Genomic DNA, 15,651 nt, shown 5'->3' with positions numbered 1-15,651 from the left:
TTTATAGTAAAGTTTGAAGTCTGGTAATTTGATACCACCTGTTTTGTTTGTTTTTTTTTTGCTGAGGATTGTTCTGGCTATTCTTGGTAGTTTGTGTTTCCATATGAATTCCTGTGTTGTTTTTTCTAGGTCTGAGAAGAATGTTGCTGGTAATTTAATGGGTATTGCAATAAATCTGTAGATTGCCTTAGGTAAGATGTACATCTTCACAATGTTGATACTTCCGATCCATGAGCATGGGATATTTTCCACTTATTTGTGTCATCTTTGATTTCTTTGAGCAGTGTTTTGTAGTTTTCATTGTAAAGGTCTTTCACATTTCTGATTAGGTGATGCCAAGATATTTCTTCTTTTTTCTTTTTGTGGCTATTGTGAATGGGATTGTGGTTTTGTTTTTTTTTTATTTTTGAGTTGGAGTCTCACTCTGTCGCCCAGACTGGAATGCAGTGGCTGCCCCCGGCCACCGCAGCCTCGACCTGCTGGGCTCCGGCGATCCTTCCTCCTCAGCCTTCCAAATACCCGGAATTACAGGCATGCGCTACCACGCCCAGTTGATTGTTTGATTTATTGTAGAGATGAGGTCTCGAACCCACAGGCTCAGGCAATCCACTCACCTCAGCCTCCCAAAGGCGCGGGATTACAGGCTGAGCCACCGAGCCTGGCTGGATTGTGGTTTTTATTTGAGTTTCTGTTTGTTTATTATTGGTATAAAGAAATGCAATTGTCTTTTGCACATTTATTTTATATCCTGAGACTTTGCCAAAGTCCTTTATCAGTGTAAGGAGATTTTTTGACAGATTCTCTTGGGTTTTCAAGGTACATGATCATGTCATCTGCAAAGAGAGATAGCTTGACTTCCTCTTTTCCTATTTGAATACCCCGATTGCCTTCTCTTCTCTGATTGCTCTAGCCAGGACTTCCAATGCTGTATTGAACAGGAGGGGAGAGAGTGGGCATCCTTGTCTTCTTCCAGTTTTCAGGGGAAATGATTCCAATTATTGTCCATTTAGGAGTATGCTGGCTGTGGATTTCTCATAGATGGCTTTTACTATTTTGAGGTATGTTCCCTGTATGCCTAGGTGTTGGAGGGTTTTTATCAAGAAGGGGTTCTGGATTTTATCAAAAGCTTTTTCTGCATCTAATGATATAATCATGTGGTTTTTGTTTTGACATCTGTTGATGTATTTAATTACATTTATGGTTTTACGAATGTTGAACCAGCCTTGCATCTCAGGGATGAAGCCTACTTGGTCATGATGGATGATTTTTGAGATGTGTTGTTGAATCCGGTTTGCTAGGATCTTGTTGAGAATTTTAGCATCTATGTTCATCAAAGATATTGGCCTGTAGTTCCCTTTCTTTGTTGGATCTTTACCTGGCTTGGGTATCAATGTGATGTTGTCATCATAAAATGATTTTGGGAGAGTTCCATCTTTCTCAATCACCTAGAATACCTTCAGTAGGATTGGTATAAGCACCTCCTTAAATGTCTTGTAGAATTCTGCTGGAAAGCCATCCGGTCCAGGGCTTTTTTTATTTGTAGGTAGTTTTCTTATTACATGGTCAATTTCCTTGATTGTTATTGGTCTATTTAGAGCCTCAATTTCTTGTTTCAACCTAGGCAGGTTGTGTGATGACAGAAAGTTCTCCATTTCAGAAAGGTTTTCAAGTTTGTTTCCATACAAGTGTATATAATAGTCTCCAATGATCTTTTGTGTTTCTTCAGGATCAGATGTGACTTCATCTTTTGTGTTTCTGATTGTGTTTATTTGGGCTTTTTCTCTCTTTTTCTTGGTAAGTCTAGATAGGGGACCATCAATCTTGTTTATCCTTTCGAAGAACCAGCTTTTTGTTTCATTGATTTTTTGTATTATCTTTTTGTTTTCTATATCCTGGATTTGGGCTTTTATTTTGGTGATCTGGATTCTTCTGCTGAAATTAGGATTTTTGTGATCTTGCTTTTCCAATTCCTTAGGTGGCTTCTTAGGTTGTTAATTTGTGTTCCTTCCATTTTCTTCATGTACGTTTGTAGGGATATAAATTCCCCTCTTACTACAGCTTTCATGGTGTCCCAGATATTTTGGTAAGATGTTTCTTCATTTTCATTTGTTTCCAGGTATCTTTTAATCTCTGTTTTGATTTCATCATTGACCCAGGAGTTGTTTAGCACCATTCTCTTTAGTGTCCATGTCTTTGTGGGTTTGGGGGGGATCTTGTTGGTGTTAATGCTTATTTTTATTCCACTGTGTTCCGAGAAGGTGAATGGTAAAATTTCAGTCCTTTTAAATTTGCTTATGCTTGACTTATGGCCAAGTATGTGGTCGATCTTAGAGTATGTTCCATGTTATGATGAGTAGAATGTGTATTCTGTGGTCTTTGGATGGAGGGTTCTGTAGGTATTAATTAAGTTCATTTGATTGAGAGTCACATTGAGGTTTTGGATCTTGTTGCTAATTTTTTGTCCTGAAGATCTGTCTATGGTTGTGAGTGGGGTATTAAAGTCCCCAGCTATGATGGTATTGGAGTCGATATCTTTATTTAGTTTACCTAGGAACTGCTTTATGAAAGTTGGTGCTCCTATGTTTGGTGCATATATGTTTATGATGGATATTTCTTGTTAATGGATTGAACCTTTTATCATTATGTAGTGACTTTCTGTATCTTTTAAAATTTTTGATAGCTTAAAGGGTATTTGTATGAGATTAAGATCATGATTCCTCCTTTCTTTCGTGTTCCATTTGCCTGAAAGTTTGTTTCCCATCTTCTTACTTTGAGTCTGTGAGTGCCCTTTATAGTGAGGTGTGTCTCTTGAAGGCAATCGATTGTTGCCTGGTGATGTTTTATCCATTTTGCCATTCTATGTCTTTTCAGTGGTGCATCTAGTCTGTTCACATTCAAACTAATTATTGAGATGTGAGGTTGATCTCTATCATAATGTTCTTACAGAGTTATTGTTCTTCCTATTTGTGTGTTGTCTTTCTTTTGGTTTTAGAGTTGAATCATGTGTGTTTTTAATCTTTTGCCTGTACTCTTGTGAAGAACGTTGTTCTTTTTTCCTTTTCTTCTGTGTCCATTACTTTCTTCAAGTGCTTCTTGTAGCAGTGGTCTGGTGGCAACGTAAGTTCTTAGGAATTGGATATCTGGGAAAGATTTCAATTCTCCCTCATTGATGAAGCTTAGCTAGGCTGGGTAGGTTATTCTCAGTTGAAATTATTTATCTTTTAGAACTTTGAAGATAGGGCTCCAAGCTCTCCTAGCCTGGAGGGTTTCTGTAGATAAATCTGCTGCTATAATTGGTCTTCCCTGGTAGGTAGTCTGTCCTTTTTCTTTTGCAGTCTTTAGGATTTTTCCTTTTATACCTACTTTGTTTAGGCGAATTATTATATGTCTGGGAGTTGGTCTTCTCATTTGTTGTCTTGCAGGGGTTCTCTGAATCTCTTGTGTTTGAACTTTTTCATCCTTTATGAGATGAGGGAAGTTTTCTTGAATGATTTCATGAAATGTTTGTTCCAGTGTGTCCTCTGTTTCTCTCTCTGCCTCAGGAAGTTCGATTACTCTTAGGTTCAGTCTCTTGAAGTGGCCATTCATCTCTTGAAGGTTTTGTTCTGTCATTTTGAGCTTCTTTTCTATGCTTTTGACAGTTTGGGTTAGTTCTGTGTTTTGGTCTTTGAGCCCTGAGATTCTTTCTTCTGCTTGGCTAATTCTGCTTTCCATGCTTATTAGTTTGTTGTTTATTTCCATCACAGTATTCTTTACTGCTGTTATTTCTTTTTTTTTTTGAGTTGGAGTCTCACTCTGTCTCTCAGACTGGAGTGCAGTGGCCACTCCAGGCCAATGCAGCCTCGATCTGCTGGGTTCTGGTGATCCTTCCACCTCAGACTTCCAAGTAGCTGGAACTACAGGCGTGCGCTACCACACCCTGCTAATTTTTTTATCTTTATTGTAGAGATGAGGTCTCACCCAGTTTCCCAGGTGGGTCTCGAACCCTTGGGCTCAGGCAATCTACTCACCTCAGCCTCCCAAAGTGCTGGGATTACAGGCTGAGCCACCTAGCCCAGCCAACTGCTGTTATTTCTGACATCAGCTCCTTCCTGTTTTCCTCTTGTCTCTCCTCAATTTTTTAAATTCTCTCTATTAATGTCTTGATGTGTGGGTTTGTTGCATGTAACCAGTCATTCTGGGGGCTCTTCATTGTTTGTGTTCCAGAATCTGTTTTCCCAGTGTCTGATCTCCTAGGGCTCTGTGTGAGACCTATATTCTTTTTTTGGTTTTTCTTCATTTGTGCATTTCCCCCCCCCTTTTTCCTTCCCTCCACGTCACCATCTTCTTTAATTCTGTTATTCAGGTGTAGAGAGGTTGTTTTTACTTCTGTTTGTTCAATCTCCTATTTTTCTTTACGTATGTTCTCTTACTTTGTTCAATTCTGGAGTTGTACTGTAGGTTGTGGGTGGTCCTTTTTGCAGTTTTGAGATTTACTTAATGGGGGAGCTATGATTCAGAATCTATCTGAAGGTCCTGGTATCCACTGACAGGTGTATGAATAATCTGAAACCCACTTCCCACTGCCTTGGAATCTGTCTGTGCAGTGGGGTTGTAGGTTTACTCCCTGAAATAAAATGTGGTTAACAGAGGGAAGAGAATGGAGCAGGCAGTGTGGGGGAAGAGGAGGGTGGAGAGAGAGAGGAGTAAGGGTGAAAACAGAAGAGTGTACCAACACATGGAGAGAGAGACAAAAATTGAAATGTATAAAAACAATAGACCACAGCTACAAACTAACCAACTCCCATACAAAAAAAAAAAAACAAACTAAAGCATACAATGTTGCTAGCATACAAGCTTACCAAACTCCTTATTGGTGTGCTATTCCTCTATACAAAGATGTGGTTTACAGAGAGAAGAAAATAAAAGAAGGGACATGAAGGAGAAAAAAAAAGGGAGGAACAAAACAGAAGGAATAGAATCAAGTCAGTAGACTAACAGAACCAATCAAGCATACTTTGAGACTTTTCGTTTAAGTCAAATGTCCTTTCAGCTCTGATTTCTAGCTGTCTTTTCAAGCTAGTAAGTTTGTTTAAGGTTAGGATCCATTGCCCCTGGCCTGCTGTGAAGGGCAGTTCAGATCATCACTCAGTTCCCCACTGCCCCATTCACTACTCAGATGTGACCTGTGTCTGTCAGGCTTCCATTTTTCCCCTTTGTGTTGTTACCTTGAATCATCAGCAGGTGATATTATCCCTCACTCCAGATGGTCTTTATCACAGCTGCTCGCTGGCCCCTACAGGGAGGGAGATGTTGCCTGGAGGCACACAGGAGGAGATCCACAGCCTGGCAGGACATCCAGTGGTAGTAGACCTCAGCAGATCTTACTCACAGGGGCTTCAAGTTCTGAAGTCGTGGATCGCCTCAGGAACGGGCCGTGCGATGTGTAATGGCTGCCTTGCGGTGGTGGCTGTGGCTCACCTCAGGCACTGATGGTCCAACGTGGAATGGCTGTTTTGCCGGTGGCGGCAGCAGCAGCAGTGGTGGCGGCTGGCCTCAGGCACAGGCAGAGCGATATGTAATGGCTGCAGTGGTGGCAGCTCGCATCAGGCACTGGAGGTGCGATGTGGAATGGCTGCTGGCTGTGGTAGCAGCAGCGGCAGCCACAGTAGCTGCCTGGACCATGGTAATGCCTCAGCGAGGTCTACAGCCAAGCTCCTAGTGAAGAGCAGGCTGCGGACGATGGGATCTGCAGCCTCCAGGAGAGAAGCAGAGTCTCTTTGTGATCTCCTAGGTGGAGAGTCTCACAGACCGAGCTGCCCCGTCACCATCTTGCCCTGTATTCCCCCACATCTTTAAAATAAAAATAAAATAAATACATTGTTTAAAAAGAAAATACGCATTGAGCAAGAGATCTGAACATTCCCTGACTGCAACAGAAGACATATCACTCTTCCCTGAAGAACCTATGATGCTAAATCCTGGTGCTGAATCAAGCTATGCCATAACCTTGAAGGAAAAGAAGGGTTGCTAGTCACTAAAGCCCCCCAAGGCAAGATAGGATTCTGTTGATGTGAGAGAAGAGCCTAAATCTTCCATCATCTGCTTGAGATACCAATTTTGTCAACAGTTGACAAATTACAGGTAAATGAAATGCAAGGCAGAGACTTATAGACTTGAATATGAAAAGTTCTTCAAAGAACATATTTCAGATAAGACAGAAGACCATATTTCATCAGTACTTGAGGAAGATAATCAGAGATGGTGTAGTTATATTTTTCAAAAGGAAAAACATAGAGAAAACATTTCATATTTATCAAGGTAATTCCACTGGGCTATTTTGGAAAGTAGCTATTTTCCTTCTATTGCTAGAACAAATAAGATACTTTTGTTTTCCTTAGATGTTATCCCAGAAGTAGAATAATGTAGGATAAATGTTTTTTAAATAAAACATTTCCTGCTATTCTAAAATTCTAGTTTTTGCCTTTAAGAAAATATAAATATTGAGAAAAAAAATGTAACACATTCTCTTGTATGATGATGGCCTCCAGCTAGTTTCAGAAGAAATTTTACATTCTGAAAGAATTTCCCCTTCTAGGATCCTAGTTCTTAACAGTGGGGAAAAATTTAGACTACATGTTTTTCATGCAGTTGAAATCTGAAGGTTTTTGTTTGCTTTTATTTTGTTTTGCTTAATCCATATGTTTTGAAGAACATATATACTTTAGTTAGGATAAAAATTGTGAATATGGTTGTATTTCATTATATAAATTTCCAAATATTTTCATTTTATTTCCAGGGAAAAAGACAGACTAGCAAAATGTTTAGAGTCACCAAGTAGTTATTTTCTTAAAGCAAGCAAGTAAACACACTGTTATATCCCTTTTGTCTTGTCAAGAGTACAGAAAGTGTCTGAGGAACTCACATGTTCCTGGAAGCTTCAGGGTAGTAGAAACTCAGTTACCAATGCTCTTATACCTGCTTGGAGGCTCCATTTTTGTACAGATCAGTAATTTCTTAAACATTTATTGCAATGAATTGTATATAGATGTTACTAACTCTACCTCCACAAAGCATTTCCATGTCAATAAAACAGATGGTTGAACACAATTAGCTATTTGGAAGAACGTAAATATAGTTTAGTCCTTTCCTCTGGTGTCTTACTTCCATAGTGCTTAAGTGCATCACAGAGGCAGCTCAAGAGAAAACCATTTATAAGATCTAGTTCTTATTTTTTCCTTGCAGTCTGCTGACTTCTCATTCTGCTGACATTCTCAACTTAATTTATATTTTTCCAAGTGAATTGATTACAAAGCCAATTTGCTGTGGTTTAGTAAATGATTTTTTACATTTTGACCATGCGTTTTAGTGTTAATGAAAAAATAGATTAATTACTAACTCAATATGATAATATTTTTACAAACAATTATTTTAGAAGGTAAATATTTCTCTGCCTTTGCCAGATTATCCCGTAGAAAAGAGGATATTAATCTGTTTGATAAAGGGTAATACTCATTTAACTGAGCATTCCAAAGGCTTTGCTTCCTCAGACACTACAACTAAACCAATCAATGAACATTTTACTGCTGGATGCTACTAGACATAATTAAAGGTGTGTTCCCACAGAAGCACAGTCTGTATATGACTTCTCTTACCTGATGTAAGTGGACATTAAAACATTGTAATTATACTGATCTAAAACAAGACATTAGTGGCAATAAGCCACTTTTGTGCTGATTGTCTCATTTATCTGTGTCAAAAGCTCTCTCTTTTCCAAACAATACATTCTTTTTAAAAAATTACTCTTATGTCAGCACAGAAAGAAAACATTTCTCAGCCTCCCTTGTAGCTGTGTTGTGACCAAGTAACTGGATGCTGGCCAGTAGGATTTGGGCAATATTTGCACATCAAATACAAACTTAATTTTTGCATTCCAAATGTTTCTGCTTGACACTGGAAATATTTTTGATATTCCTAACCTCACCACACACTATCATCTTTAAATTTGATTGTTAGTCAATTTCAGCACAGGCTCGACAGTACTTTCACATCACAAGTAATCTCAAGAAAAACATGATTGTAGGATGCAGAAGCATAAACCATTCAAAGGTAGCTATCACAAATCATTTAAAAAAATACAAGTTCCAAAATTTATCATTGAGCTGAGATATCTTTTCGGAGATGACACTATGTGTTCGCCCAGTTCTGTTTCAATTATGTCTTCCTTGACATACAGAAATATGATGTTTTCCAGCTTCCCTTGCAGCTTCCCTTCCCTTAAGTTGGGGCCAAGTAATTGGGCTTTGACCAGTAGAATCTGAGTAGGAGTGATACCCAAGCCTGTCTCTTAAAATATACTATAGAGGTATTTTGCTTTTTCTTCACTTTCCTTGCCAGTCTTGACTATATATTTATAATTGTGTAGCGACAATATGGGAGAAATCTCTGTCAGCCTTGTTTTCTAAGTCAAATTTTGAATGTGAATTAAGCTATCTCTATGAACAGAATGCCTGGATTAACTGATTTTTTTCTACTTTGTGTCTAACTATTGTAGTGTGATAATAAGATTGCCCAGAGAAAAAAAAATCATGTTGAGCCATAAGCTTATTCTCACAAATAAATTTCTCTACAAAATGGACATAATGATGCCTGTCATATTTCAATAAGAATTTATATCATTTTAGAATATCTAGTGGCTATAGATATAGATTTTTAATCATTACCAATGATATCACCTTATTCATTTTTAAATTATAATTTTTGCCTTATTTGTATCTTTTGTTTACTATATCAAAAAGCAACAACAGATAATTTTATAACTTTAGTCTATAGTTTATAACTTTTGTCTACTTTTTTTTTTTTTAGTAATCCTATTTTACTCATGCATAGTTTACTTAACTCAATAAATATATGTTGCATACATATTATGAGTAGAGTTTTGCTCACTGCAGGAAAAGAAGAAAAATAAGTAACAGATCTACCAGCCTCTCACAAACCTCAAACAATTAGAGTAGGAGGATATAATTATACAAGTAGTTGCAGTAATTGGCAGAAGTGAAATAATGACTCGAAGGAAAATACAGTGTTCTTTTAGTTTCAAATGAGTACTGTTTTAGACTGAATGTTTGTACCCAGATTCCCATGTTGAAATATAATCCCCTATGATGGTATTTGGAGGTAAGGTCTTTAAGAGACATTAGTTCATGAGGGTTCATTTATTTATGAGGAATTTATGTCCTTATAAAAAAAAGACCTAAAAAAGTTTTCTCACCCCTCCTTCCATCATGTGAGGACACAGAGAGAAGATGGCCTTATATGAACCAGGAAGTGAGCCCTCATTCTAAATCAAATATGTCGACACTTTGAGGTTGGACTTCTATTTTGAACATGCAAGGAATAACCTTCTGTTATTTATAAGCTACCTAGTTCATATAAATTTGTTACAGAAGCCTGGGAGACAAAGACAAGTACTAAATTATCCTATAAGAACCAGGAAAGGCTTCCTAGAGAATGGTGTTGGTGTTTAATGAATGCTGCTAAAATAATTGAGAACTAAGAACTTTTAAAAAGGGCAAATAGGGTTTGGGTACTTGTACTTTTATGTCCACACTGTCAGGAGTCATGACAAACATTGTATCTTATATCTTTTCTAGGTGGAAATTAAAGAAGAGAAGGAAAGCGTGAAGGATACCCAGTCAGCCATCTGTGATTACAGGAGTGATTAATGTAAGGAGAACCATTTGATTTACTAAGTACCGTTTCCACTGTTCAAAGAAAACTTTGTTTGGGATTAAACAAGAAAGCAGAAATTGAGATACATATTGTTAGGAGGCTTCTCAAAACAGTTATGAGGCTATTGGCGCCTAAATTTAATAATGCAACCCTAGATTTAGAAATTTCCAGTGAAAGGAAGGGATGAAAAGAGATTGGTCAACAGGTACACTGTTAACAGGAGGAAATACTGCAGGTGTTCTGCTGCAAAGTAGGGTGACTATAGTTGACAAGAATGTCTTGTAATATATAACAAAATAGCTAATAAAAGGATTTTGAATGATCTCAATACCAATAAGTAATCAATGTTTGAGGTGATGAACATGCTAATTACCCTGATTTTATCATTATGCAATATATACATATACCAAACCATTATATTATGCCCCATAAATATGTATATTTATTGTTAATTAAAAATAAAACTAAAAGAAAAAACTTAAAAAGACAAAAAGATATCTTCTGTAAATAACAAAAATTATAATAATAAGTTATTTTTAATGATTTCATTATTATGTACAGAGAGGAATAAATGCATTAATGAACTCATTTAATCTTCAGCAATTTTTTGCAAGGATTCTGATATTATCTTTATTTTATGGAAGAAGAAACTGAGGCACTAAGTTCTTAAGAAGGTGCCTAAAGTGTTATAGCTAGTGTTAGAGGTAGAATTGGATCCTAACTACTCTGATTCTTAGCTCCATCAATACAATCCATTAAATGCCCACACATTTTTGGAGGAATGAATCTTAACTTGTTCATAATGGGACTGTATTAAATGGATCCTCATTAATCCAAATACACAAATTTATACAGGAATAAAAAAAAGAGAGAGAGGTGTTAGTTTTATGAATGAGAACTGATGCCCATTAGCTAAATTCTCATTAGTCAGGTATAGCCAGAAAGAAATCAGAAATCAGAGAAAAATGTATTTGGATCATATTCCTGTCTTAATGGGGCTCAAATTATCCTGAAGGGTAGATGAATCATCTCATTTACTATAAAACTAATATGCTAATAAGCCAAACTCTTTTTTGACTTAAAACTTTATAAAAGTGAAGATCAGAGAGTTAACTAAGAAAATGATCTGGTATCATCTGAATAATATGAAACATATAGAACTCAGAAATACCAAACTAATTTAGAAACTTGGTAGTAAAAAAAATTTTATGTGATAATTAAAAATGCTGACTGATTTTTGTATGTCATCCTGAGTTCTGAGTATCAGGAACATCTAGATTATGTGCCAGAAGTTGGCTGGCAATCTGTTGAAGTTTTGAGGCAGAGAGTAGAACTTGCTACACCTAAAGTGACTGGAATCTGCAGAACAGGGCAAGTGATGGGAAGAGCTGCACAGATAGATTCACTCTAAGTTTATGTATAAGCCCTTTGTTAGTCCTTGACACAATTCTGGATTCAGCATTTACACAATAATAACACTTAGGTTGTCCAGGGAATAGATGCTTTGTGGTTGAGAGCAAAATAGAGACACTAAAGTTAAAGTAGTGTTGAGCAATATTGGTGGTCCACATCAATAAGGGTTTACAGACATAGTGACATTAGTTAATATTCTGAGAAGCTACCTCAGACACCAGAAACATATTGATTTGGAAGTGCTAGTTGTACCCTAGGGCAAGTTTCTCATTCTTGGCACTATTGATATTTGGCTCAGGTAATTCTTTGTTGTGAACTTTTACCCATTTGGTGCCAGTAGAACTCCCCCCACTTGTGGTAACCAAAAAATATCTTCAGACATTGTCAAATCACCTCTAATTGAAACAACTGCCTTAGACTCACAAAAAGTCTAAAAGTCTAAGATCTAAAGACAACATTCATAGAGGAAACAGAAATGGGTGTTTAGGTCCTACTAAGTTAGAAGGGATTGAGATGTATTTGTTGCTTTTTATTAATCTGCAATGAGAAAACTTAAACCCAATCTTTGAAAAGGTCTAGAAGATCAGTCAGTAATGAAGTGCCTAATGAAACAAAATTAACATTATTCAGAAGAAGATAATAGAATCACAATCTCTTCACCATGTCATTCATAATATTCAGTAAATAAACAAAGGATTTAACATGAGAAGAAACAGCAAAATGACATATTGCTAAAAAAAAAGTCAAAGAATTCAATCACCAAATGCCTCAGATTTTTTTTTTTTTTTGAGTTGGAGTCTCACTCTATCGCCCAGACTGGAGTGCAGTGGCCGCTCCCGGCCACCGCAGCCTCGACCTGCTGGGCTCCGGCAATCCTTCCGCCTCAGCCTTTCAAGTTGCTGGAATTACAGGCATGCGCTACCACGCCTGGCTGATTTTTTGATTTATTGTAGAGATGAGGTCTCGCTGCCCAGGCGGGTCTCGAACCCACAGGCTCAGGCAATCCACTCACTTCAGCCTCCCAAAGGCGCAGGATTACGGGCTGAGCCACCGAGCCCAGCTGCCTCAGATATTTTTATAGTAAATATTTTAAAGCAGTTATTATGCATATGATCAAAAGTTATAAGAAATTATGTAAAATATGGTCTTACAGAGTTAACATATAGAAAATTCCAGCAAATATATGGAAAAAATGAACAGAACCCAACCCAATAGAAATTCTACATTTTAAAATTAAAATAACTAAAGTTTGTGTATACTGTTTAAATTAATGCTTATGAGCATATTAGTGATGAAGATGGGAGATGACAGAAGAAAAAGCTGGTACACATTAAGACAGTGCAAAAGAAATCAATCTCTCTGAAAACAGGAGATTAAAAAAAAAATAAGAAAGTTGTAGAAACCTGATAGCAATGTTAAGTTGTTTAGCTTAACTGACAGTATCTAAAATACTAAAATAAATGTGAGAATGATGTAAAACATGAAAAAATGACAAAAGAAAAAAAGAACAAAGTTTCTTCAAATTGTGATGAAAATATTAACTTAAAGCTCCAGGATGCTCAGCAAACAAAAATCAGAATAAATTAAAACTCAAACATGTACAAACACATACCCCACTAAACATTATAGAAAAATTGAAAACCAGACCAGTCAAGGTTTAGAGACTTAGCCCCTGAAGACAATGAAGTTACTAACTTGGAACATCTGCACTGAATTTCACGTAATAGAGAAATGAATGTCAATTTTATTTAAATATCTCTTGAAAGCTCTCCTTATTAGAACAGCAAAACAATACCTTAAACATACTGGATAGTTAAAGCTATTTAGGAATTAAAACCATGGTTTTGTAATCATCTGACTATAGAGAAGAACAAGAAGACTAAGTGAAATATTTTAGGTTAGAGAACTGGAAGATTGATAGTGTTATTAATAAATATTTTAATATGGGTTAAGAAGCAGTTTGGAAGAAAAGAATAAAACCTTAATTCGATAAACTGAATTCAAGATTCTTAAAGATATTTATGTGGTGAGGTTCAGTCAGACATGGATATAAGTGTAAAGTAATAAAATAATTAGCAAAGGTAAACATTGACAGTTTAGCCTTTGTAAAGCTAAAATTCCTTACATAAAACTTTAACCTAATGTGCCTTCCACTTCTTATTTATCATAGTTGGGCTTTCTTGACTGAATTTAGCTCATGTGAATTCATTAATGTGACTAGTTTCTAGGTTTAGTACAGCATATCCAGTGAACAGAGAGGAAATGATAAGTCTAGGACTCACCTGGAGGAGGTCCTTGGGGGGAGCATGTCTGATCTGAGCTTTGGGAAATCCCGTTCAGAAGTTTAAATATTTACACTGGTACTAAGCCAGTAAGTCTGAACATATTGAGATGAATGAGATCCTAGCTGCCAGGTTTCTCACTCTCAAAGAAGAGCCTTACAAATGTAGAAAGGAATAAGGCCAGAATAAAGGCTGCAACAACTGGATCAAATTTGAGGTATCCTTAGAATGAGCTCTCAGTTGCTTGATAGATAGACAAATAGAGATAGATGGGGGAATATTTGGGAGGCCGGTATGTGTACAAATATGTGTCCACTAAAATGTCTATTAAAAGGACCTAGGATCTAGGATACCCTAATAAGAAAGCATAACTAGGAACCAGATCTTGTTTTCTAAATTTGTCCAACACTAAAAGAAATCAGGGCTTCCTCACAAAAGTGCTAATTCCTGGGCAAGGGAGATAAAAATATATATAAGCCTGGAACATTTTTGTTGTTCTAGAAAGTAAGGCAATACCTAAAGGAATAATGAGGTAACAAAAAGATGAAAAAATAGAAAGAAGACTACTCTGTAAAAAACTTAAAAACAAATGTGCAATAAAAGTGTGGCTTCTGAGTTTAGTATGTCAATTCTGAATCTAAGCATTGAAAGCATTAAGTGACAAACAGAAAGACGCTTTGTAAAGTTGTTACATATAATTCACAATGAAGATATAATATAGGTAAATATGTCCGTGACACTGTAATTAATAAAGTCAATTTGATGCGTTGAAGTTGAAGAGTAAATATTTCAGGCACATAATTTACTAGATTATCGGTGAAATATCCCCAAAATGTGATTAGCTCAGACTATATTTTTATTTTATGTCTATATTTGAAAATTTTATTCCATATTAGCCTAAAAAATGTATCAACACATTTTAAGTCAAAAGCTCAAATCAAAATTAGCTTTTAAAATTACAGAAAAATAAAGACCATAAAACTTAGGGATACACTTACTGAAAAACCGTCTTGAGAAACAAAAAGGGAATTCATAATAAAATTTCATGATATTTAGAAAATAGTGAAAATAAAACTCTATTTGAGCCCGTGTGTAGATATGTACTTGTGTTTGTATATTATACATATAGATACATGTAGATATATGTTTAATTTTAAACTGGTTTTTTTTTTTTTTTGAGTTGGAGTCTCATGCTGTCCCCATGGCTGGAGTGCAATGGCATGATCACAGTATCACAGCCTTGACCCGCTGGGCTCAGGTGATCCTTTCACCTAAGCCTTCCAAGTAGCTATGACCACAAGTGCTCCACCACACCTGGTTAATTTTTTGATTTATTGTAGAGATGAGGTCTTTCCATGTTGCCCAGGCTGGTCTTGAACTCCTGGGCTCAGGCAACCTACTCATCTTGGCCTCCCTAAGTGCTGGCATGCCTGGCCTGAACTGTGTTAGTTTTGAATCAAAAACTAAAGAATAGTTTAAATAAATTTGCTTTTAAACAAAACTTCAGATGATTATAAATAGCTGTTTCAGACCATTCATAGCCTATCATTTAAATTTTATTTTAAATACATTTTATAATTCATACTTTTATAATGTATCTCTTTCAAATCATTGTTAACTCTGAAAAAAAGATAGCCTCAGATGAATTCTGAAGTTTCAGCCTACTCACTCTTATCTTCCTCTCAAGTTCCAAAATGTATTTGAATGATTTTTCACCATTGGAGAGCTTTAGTGAAAATTAAATATCTTGCTAATGGAAAACTAAAGTCTTCCATGAGATGCAAGCCATTGTTTTTGTTCATTTAATTAGAAAGAACTAAAAATGAGTTAACTGCAATTATTGTTACAGATAAACACTTTTTCTGTTCTGTATGCTCACTCTTTCCTGAGAATTGCACTGATAGCTTGGTTAATTTGATACATCTGTCTTTTATTTTCCAAGTTTATCCTATGGAACCAAGGTATTATACATTCTTCCATTTCTCTGTTTAATAATCATCTAATGAGAGATTTTTAAATGAAGGATGTAGTTTTTAAAAAATTTCAATAATAAAACCAGGTCCCTTGGCAATTTATAGATATAAAACAAATAGATTTCATTACAGGGCTTATTTACAGAACTGGTAATTTTACTTTTGACCCACATTGTTCTATATCTAATTATTTATTCATTAACTCATAATTTGTTTTTATTTGTTATAAGAAAAATACCCTTGGAATAACATTGTTTGGAGTTGGAAAGGGC

Source organism: Carlito syrichta, unplaced genomic scaffold (assembly GCF_000164805.1).
Source record: "Carlito syrichta isolate Samal-C Ts95f unplaced genomic scaffold, Tarsius_syrichta-2.0.1 Scaffold315840, whole genome shotgun sequence".
Classification (NCBI taxonomy): domain Eukaryota; kingdom Metazoa; phylum Chordata; class Mammalia; order Primates; family Tarsiidae; genus Carlito; species Carlito syrichta.
The sequence above is the reverse complement of the archived record's forward strand: the minus strand, read 5'-3'. Positions refer to the sequence as shown.